Consider the following 9,727-nt stretch of genomic DNA (forward strand, 5'->3'; position numbering starts at 1 on the left):
TCCTACAACATTTAGAGAGAAATCTGATGAGTAAATAGGTAGTTAAAATACAAATCATCGAGTGTTGTAATCAAGGTATGTAGGGGTCATATTATGAGACCCTAGAGGCAACTTACAGCTGTAAGTGAGGAAACTTCACAGAAGCATGATTGGTGTTCTGGAAGATAAGTGAGATTGCTGCATACATGAGCTGCAATGAGATTTTTTTCAAATGCAGATGGAACCAGGCACCAAAAGGCTGGCTTGTGAGGAAGACAGCAGAAGGTTCCATTTGGCCTGAGCATGGGCAGAGTACAGGGAAGGAGACTCTGCCCCATAAACAGGGACAGAACATGGCTTTGACGTTTCCACAGGTGCTTGGGAAAATGATGGAAAGAGTTAAGATCTGAAGCAGGATAATGGCATGGTGAGATTTAAATTTTAGGACATGTATTCTGGTTGCAATGTGGAGAAAACTGCCAAGACATTTTGTTACTATCAAGGAAGCCAGGTAAGATGCAAGTGGGGCCTGACAGAAACTATATAAACACATGGAGATGGAACAATACACAAGAAATTAAAGGAGAAAGTGAAAAAGTCTTAGACTCAAATGAGAAGAGTGATACAACATACTAGATACACTCCAAAGGCAGTTCTAAGAGGAAAGTTTATAGCCATGAGTGTCTATGTAAGAAAATCAGAAAGATCCCAAATACATGGCCTAACAATGCAGCTCAAGACCCTTGAAAAAGAAGAACAAGTTAATTACAAAACCAGTAGAATGAAGGAATAATTAAAATTAGAGTAGAAAACCAATGAACTTGAGAATAAAAAACAACCATAAAGGATCGATGAAACAAAGAGTCAGTTCCTTGAAAACATGAACAGGATTGATAAGCCCTTAGCCAAACTAACCAAAAGAAAAAGGGAGAAAAACACAGTTAATAACACTAGAGATGAAAAAGGAGAAATCACCATAGACACCACGGAAATCCAGCAGATCATTAGGGACCACTTTGAAAACTTATACTCCAATAAATTGGGAAACCTAGAAGAATTAACATATTTCTAGACTCATATGACCTGCCAAAATCAGATCAAGAAGACACAGAAAACCTTAACAGACCAATAACTTATAATGAGATAGAAGCAGTAATAAAAAGCCTTCCAATAAAGAAAAGCCCAGGATCAGATGGATTCTCAGCTGAATTCTACCAAACCTTTACAGAAAGAACTAATGCCAATACTCCTTAAATCATTCCATGAAATAGAAAGGCATGGAACACTTCCAAATTTATTCTATGAAGTCAGTATCATATTCATTCCAAAATTAGATAAGGACACATCAAGGAAAGAAAACTGCAGACCCATATCCTTAATGAAATGAGATACAAAAATAAAGAAGTATTAGCAATTGTGTTCAAAAACATATTAAGAAGATCATACACCATGACCAAGTTGGTTTTATTCCAGAGATGCAAGGATGGTTTAATGCATGAAAATCAATAAATGTAATTCATCACATAAATAAAATTAAGGGTGAAAACCACTTAGTCATCTCAATAGATGCAGAGAATATCTTTGACAAAATTCAGCATGAATAATAATAAAAACTAGGAATAGAAGGAAACTACCTCAACATCATAAAGGCAATGTATAGAAAACCCAAAGCCAACCTCATAAATGGGGGAAAACTGGAAGCATCTCCTTTAAAATCTGGGACAAGACACTCTACCACTGCTATTTAATATAGTGCTAGATATTCTACCCAGAGCAATTAGGAAAGAGAAGAAAGTAAAGGGATGAAAAATAGGAAAGGAAGAAGTCAAATTATCACTGATTGCAGATGATTTGATTCTATGCCTAGAAGATTCAAGGAAAACTCCACCAAAAGACTGCTAGAGCTAATAAAGGAACTTGACAAGCAACAGGTTACAAAATCAGCATACAGAAATCAACAGTTTCCAATGTACCAACAACAAATCTGCTGAGAAAGACACCAGGAAGCCAATTTCATTCACAATAACCTCAAAAAAAATAGAGTAGCTAGAAATACAACTAACCAAGGAGGTGGAAGATCTCTAACAATGAAAACTATAGAATATTGAAGGAAGAAACTGAGGATCTCAGAAGAGGGAAAGACCTCCCAGGTTCGTGGTAGACAGAATTAACATTGCTAAAACGGAGGTACCACTGAAAACAATATGCCAATTTAATCACCATCAAAATGCCAATGACATTCTTCACAGAACTAGGAAAACACAGTTCTAAAATTCATTTGGAAAAATAAAAGACACCGAATAGCCAAAGCAATTCTAAGCCAAAACAGCAATGCTAGAAGCATCGCTACACCTGACTCCAAGTTGCACTACAGAGATAGGTAACAAAACTGCACCTGGCGGCCGTGTGGGCGGGGCCTGAGGTGTGCCCTGCAAGCAGCCTGCTGCGGGTCGCCTCTGAACTGGGTGGCGGCATCACGGTGGCCACAGCTGCAGCTGTCCCTGGAGCTGGCCTCACCCTGAGCGGGAGCCAGGAGATGGTGACAGAGTTCTTCCACTGGCGGTGACAAGGGCTTAGCTCAGAAGCTGCTGGAGGTCATCTGGAACGTCGAAAGCAGTGAGGTCCTTGAAGGGTGCCAGTTTGATATTGAGGGTGACAAGACAGCAGAAGACAAGAGTGCTCCCAGAGAGAAGTCTCAGAGCGCCATCCAGGATGAAATCTGCTCAGCCGTCTGACGGGTCGCCGCCACAGCGATGTTCCTACCGCTGCTGGAAGTTTCTTCTTCATGATCTGCTGATTTACACAAAGATTTGACTGTACCTGGAAAATGGGAAGAGTCGGGACCACAGGTCATCACCAGTTCTGAGGAAGCCCACCTTGGCTCACTTACTACCACAGTCCACAAAGCAAACAGCATGCTAGCCCACAAACTTCCTGTCCGTGGCCAAGGGTGAGATGAGGAAGGTACTGTGTCACAGTTCTCAAAGGTGGTTTTCCTGAACCCACGTCAACTGCAGGTCTAGTTTTAGCTGGGGAACCAGAACCGCCCTGGATGAACTGTGCATGACTGTTCCATGTTTGCATCTGTGTCACCTGCTGCAGGGTTAATGTAGTGAGTACCCTGCACCTTGTTCCAGAGCAGCCCACAGATTTTGTCAGCATTGCAACAGAAATTCCTTTGAACGTGACAGTGTAGATGAAAAATCTTTTGCTACAACGCTAATTGCTTTTCTAAATTGTTTTGGTCATATAATTTGACTCAAAATATGGACAGAGAGATATTTGAATATAAAATAACATAGCAAAAGAGCTCTGAGCATTCAGAATCTTTGTTTAGATCCTAAAAGAAAGAAAAAACTGCTCTATTGGGTCCTTTGGCCTTAATCATATTGTATCGTTCCCACATGGAAAAAATGCTCATTATTTAGTTTTAATGTATGAAACTCGAACCCATGAAGCTAATTGTCCTGTTTAGTTCTCGTAATACAGAGCTCTAAAGCACTTTAAATGGTTTATAAATCAAGCTTGAAATGATAATGGTGAATAAAGTTAAATCCGTGTGTTTAAAACAATCTACATGGTACGGGCATAAAAACAGACACACTGACCAATGGTACAGAAGAGAAGAGAGACAAACCCACACATCTCAGTCATCTGATCCTTGCCAAGGTGACAAGGGACATGGGGGAAAGATGGTTTTAACAAGTGGTGCTGGGAAAACCAGATATCAACATGAAGAGGAATGAAACTAGACCCTTGGCTCTCAACCTGCACAAAAGAGTCAGCCCAGTCAATGGAAGAGTCAAGAATTAGAACTATGTGACTCCCAGAAGAGAACGTAGGATCAGCACTCCAGCATATAGACACAGGCAACTACTTCCACAACAGCACCCCCAAGGCTCAAGAAATACTGTCAAGCATTAATAATGGGACGGCATCAAATCAAAAAGCTTCCTGCACAGAAAAGGAGACAATTAAGAAGGTGAAGAGAGAACCTAAAGAATGGGAGAAAATCTTTGCCAGCTACTCTTCTGACAGTATTAACATCTAGAATATATAAAGAACTCAACTTTATGCCAAAAAACTCAAATAACCCAAATATTAAACGGGCAAGTGAATGAAACAGATACTTCTCAAAAGGAGAATGGGAACAATCAAAAGTACAAGTAACAATAAATATTGGCAAGGATTTGGGGAAAGGGTAGACTCATACATTGCTGGTGGAACTGCAAATTGGCACAACCACTCTGGAAAGCAGTATGGAGATTTCTCAGAAAACTTGGGATGGAACAACCATTTGACCCAGTTCATCCCACTCCTTGGTATATATCCAGAGGGATTAAAATCTGTAGCATACTACAGTGACAGTCACATCAATGTTTATAGCAGCTCAAGATATGGAACCAACCTAGGTCCCTTCAACAGATGAATAAATAAAGAAAATGCGGTACATATACACAGTGGAATATCACTCAGCCGTAAAATGACTTTATGACATTTGCTGATAAATGAATGTATCTGGAGACAATTATGCTAAGTGAAATAAGCCAATCTCAAAAACTCAAAGTCAAATATTCTCTCTGATATGTGGATGCTAACACACAACAAGTGGAAAAAGGGAGGATTCAACAAAGAGAAATGAAGGGAAGGGAGGGGGACAGGAATTGGAAAGACAGTGGACTGAATCTGACTTGATTTTCCTATGAACACATATGAACACACCACAGTTACTCTCTAGATCATGTACAACCACAGACTGGGATCGTAATTAGAATAAGATGCACTCCGTACTTGTATAAATATGTCAAAATGTACTCTGCTTCATGTATAGCTAAAAAGAACAAATTAAGAGGGCAATCCAAGATGGCGGACTAGAGGGAGACTGTGTTCCTTGTCACTCCGCAACTCCTGTTTCAAGCAGAGGATATCTGTTTCTTGGTGAGGCAGTTTTTGTTGCATATCGATTCTCTGGTGTTTACCCCATTTGTCTGCTGTGATCACCTGCAGTCTGCCAGCATAGCGACACCTTTTTGAGTGCAGATTGCTCACTGTCAGGCGCCTATCATCCACCATTTGCCTGCCTCTGGCTGGTCCATCGCCTGCCTTACACCTACCCATCATGCAATGCCGGAGGTTCACCTCCCGATCATCTGACAACAGTCAGCAAACTGATCGCCAACCGCCAGTGGAGCACCAGCTGCCTGCTGTTGCCTGGAAGTTCACTGTGACAGTACCTGCAGGTTTGATTACACGTGGCTGCCGCCATTTTGAGACAACAGCCACGACCCGTAGGACCACTGGCCAGACTGACTGAGCCCCATCTCCAGGAGACCTCAGCCCAAACAATCACTCCCTGCCTCTGGGGCCCTCGCATCGACTAACTGCTCCCTGCCGCCAGGACCCCCAGACCAACTGACTGCACCCTATCACCGGGACCCCAGACCAACTGCTTGCACCTGGCCTCCAGGATCCCACAACCACACCAAACACACAGGACCTCCAGGACCCCTGCCTGACCAACCACATCCCGCCGCCAGGACCTCCAGCTGACCACATCCACACCCTGAGCTGCAGCTCCCCATTTGCCACAACATTTCGAAGCCAGAGTGGCCATCTTGGATAATACTGGAAGCCCAAGCTCCGATCTTTAGGTAAGGCAAATCCTATCCTGAGATGCCTGCTGGAGGCTTGAAGCTCATTGTCAGGTACCTCTCATGCATCAGGTTACTGAACACTGGGAAGTTTCATTACTATATGACTGTTATACAGTAGATTTTCTTTTTTCTCCTTATAGAAAAAATTTAAGTTTTTATTTCTTTACTTTTCTTGCTCTCCTTTCCCTTTGTTTAACTGTTCCCTCAGAATCTCTTTCTCCCTCTTTTGCATACTAATATCCAATTTCTTTTGATTACACTCTCACCCTTTCTATTGTCTAGAACTTATGTATAATCTTTTCTTATCTCATTAACAGCCACATTCTACATCCCTCTGCATCCTCTTTGTCCTCCATTAGAAACTGCAGACCTTATTGCCAACCTGTTTGTTTTATTGAAGATAATATTTGAACTCATTCTGTTTATTATGACAATTTCGTTATTGTCCTCATAGGGGCTATTTGGTCTAGGATGGCATAGTGTCTGAATTGGGCACTGCTAATATTGATCTCCCCTTAAAGAAAGGGTTTTAGAAACCTATAGGGCCACTATAAGCCTATAGGGGGAAATCTGCAATACCCCAGATCTGCACTGCTAGAGGGGAAGATACATGAACAACATGAAAAAATGAGGGAAGAAAATGATCCAAACAAATCTAGATTCTATATTAATAGAATCCAATGACACTATGTTAGAAGAAATGTCAGAAAAGGACTTTAGAGGGGCTGGGGATATAGCTTAGTTGGTAGAGTGCTTGCCTCACATGCACAAGGCCCTGGGTTCAATCCCCAGCACCAAAAAAAAAAAAAAAAAAAAAAAAAAAAAAAAAAAAAAAGGACTTTAGATTATACATGATTAAGATGATTCGCAAAGCAAAGGATGAGATAAAAGAGCAAATGCAGGCAATGAATGATAATACCAATAAGCTGAAAGAGCACCTGCAGGAAGAAAAAGATCATTTCAACAAAGAGATAGAGATTCTCAAAAAAAAAAAAAATGGAAATGCTTGAAATGAAGGAAACAATAAACCAAATAAAAAACTCAATGGAAAGCATCGCCATAAGACTAGACCACTTGGAAGACAGAACCTCAGACAATGAAGACAATATATTTAATCTTGAAAATAAAGTTGCCCAAACAGAGAAGATGATAATAAATCATGAGCAGAATCTCCAAGAACTATGGAACATCATGAAAAGACCAAACTTAAGAATTACTGGGATTGAGGAAGGCACAGAGATACAAACCAAAGGAATGAACAACCTATTCAATGAAATAATACCAGAAAATTTCCCAAACCTGAAAAATGAAATGGAAAATCAAATACAAGAGGCTTACAGAACACCAAATACACAAAATCACAACAGATCCACACCAAGGCACATTATAATGAAAATGCCTAACATTCAAAATAAAGATAGGATTTTGAAGGCCACGCAAGAAAAGTATCAGATTACATATAGGGGGAGACCAATACAGCCGACTTCTCAACCCAGACTCTAAAAGCAAGAAGGTCCTGGAACAACATATTTCAAGCTCTGAAAGAACATGGTTGCCAACCAAGAATCCTATACCCAGCAAAACTAACCTTCAGATTTGAAACTGAAATAAAATCTTTCCATGATAAACAAAAGTTAAAAGAATTTACAAATAGAAAGCCTGCACCACAGAATGTTCTCAACAAAATATTCCATGAGGAGGAAATGAAAAACAACAATGTAGGTCAACAAAGGGAGGAACTGCCTTAGAGAAAAACCACTCAAAGGAGAAACCAAGCCAACTTAAAAACCAAAAATAAGCCAAATGACAGGGAATACAAATCATATCTCAATAATAACCCTGAATGTTAATGGCCTAAACTCATCAATCAAAAGACATAGACTGGCAGAGTGGATTGAAAAGAAAGACCCAGGGGCTGGGGAGATAGCTCAGTCGGTAGAGTGCTTGCCTTATAAGCACAAGGCCCTGGGTTCGATCCTTAGCACCCAAAAAAAAAAAAAAAAAAAGACCCAACAATATGCTGCCTGCAAGAGATTCATCTCATAGAAAAAGACATCCACAGACTAAAGGTGAAAGGATGGGGAAAAACCTACCACGCACATGGACTCAGTAAAAAAGCGGGGCTTTCCATCCTCATATCAGATAAAGTGGACTTCAAGCCAAAGTTAGTCAGAAGGGATAAAGAAGGACATTTCAAACTGCTTAAGGGAAACATAAATCAGGAAGACATAACGATAGTAAATATTTATGCCCCAAACAATGGTGCATCCCTGTACATCAAACAAATCCTTCTCAATTTCAGGAATCACATAGACCACAACACAATAATTCTGGGTGACTTTAACACACTGCTCTCACTACTAGATAGATCTTCCAAACAAAAATCGAACAAAGAAACCATAGAACTCAATAACACAATCAATAACCTAGACTTAACAGACATATATAGAATATTCCATCCATCAACAAGCAAATTCACTTTCTTCTCAGCAGCACATGGAACCTTCTCAAAAATAGACCATATGTTATGCCACAAAGCAGCCCTTAGGAAATGCAAAAAAATAGAGATACTGCCTTGTGTTCTATCAGATCATAATGGACTGAGAGTAGAAATCAATGACAAAATAAAAAACAGAAATTACTCCAACACCTGGAAACTAAATAATATGATATTGAATGAAATATGGATAACAGAAAACATCAGGGAGGGAGGAGATAAAAAAATTCTTAGAGGTCAATGAGAATGATGATACAACATATCAAAATCTCTGGGACACTATGAAAGCAGTACTAAGAGGAAAATTCATTGCATGGAGCACATTCCAGAAAAGAATGAAAAGTCAACAACTAAATGAGCTAACAATACAGCTCAAAGCCCTAGAAAAAGAAGAACAGAATAACAGCAAAAGTAATAGAAGACAGGAAATAATTAAAATCAGAGCTGAAATCAATGAAATTGAAACAAAAGAAACAATTCAAAAAATTGACAAAACAAAAAGTTCGTTCTTTGAAAAAGTAAACAAAATAGACAAATCCTTAGCCACACTAACAAAGAGAAGGAGAGAGAAAAACAAATTACTAAAATTCGTGATGAAAAAGGAAATATCATGACAGACACCACATAACATAATTAGAGGCTACTTTGAAAATCTGTATTCCAACAAAATAGAATATACCGAAGACATTGACAAATTTCTAGAGACATATGCTCCTCCCAAACTGAACCAGGAGGACATACACAATTTAAACAGATCAATATCAAGCAATGAAATAGAAGAAGCCATTAAAAATCTACCATCCAAGAAAAGCCCAGGACCAGACGGATTCTCAGCCGAGTTCTACAAGACCTTCAAAGAAGATCTAATTCCAATACTTCTCAAAGTATTCCAGTGTTGCCGCCCACAGCAACAATTGCACAGGTATTTATCAGAGGGGCCTGGAAATAAACTATTTTTCCTATATTCACTAATTTATAGAGGAAGAGAGACTTTGAGAGAAACATAGGCTTTGCTTAGAGGAAGAGAAACTGTTTATCAGGAAGAGAGACTTTGCTTAGAGGAAGAGAAACTTTGTTTATCAGGAAGAGAGACTTTGCTTAGAGGAAGAGAAACTTTGCTTAGAGGAAGAGAATTGCTTAGAGGAAGAGAAACTTTGCTTAGAGAGAAAGTTTTAGAGAAAGAGGCTTCTACACTCATCAGAGATCTATTTCTTCTTAGTTCTGCTGCTTCTTCTTAAAGGTGCGTCCTGCATCCTGTGAACTAAGGGTGCGTCTACCTAAGGTGCTTCTTTTCAGAGGTGCTTTCTATCTGCTTGCTGCTTCTTCTTCTTCCTTTCTGATAGTGGCTTCTACTCCACTTCTTTCTGCTAGCTGCTGCTCTTACTTGCTGCTGCTTACTCTCGCGCCCCCACACACCACCTGCTTATATTCCCTCCAGGAGGCAGAGGTCAGGGCCACGCCAGTTGCGATCAGGCAAGGAGCCAGCTGCCCCATCACGGCAAGGGTTAAAACGAGCAGGCCCAAGCAGGCGTGCTTGGAAACACCTGTGCACACATTGTGCGTGTGGACTTAACTGAATACAGCCAGTGATAAATCA

Source organism: Sciurus carolinensis, chromosome 16, assembly GCF_902686445.1.
Source record: "Sciurus carolinensis chromosome 16, mSciCar1.2, whole genome shotgun sequence".
Lineage (NCBI taxonomy): Eukaryota > Metazoa > Chordata > Mammalia > Rodentia > Sciuridae > Sciurus > Sciurus carolinensis.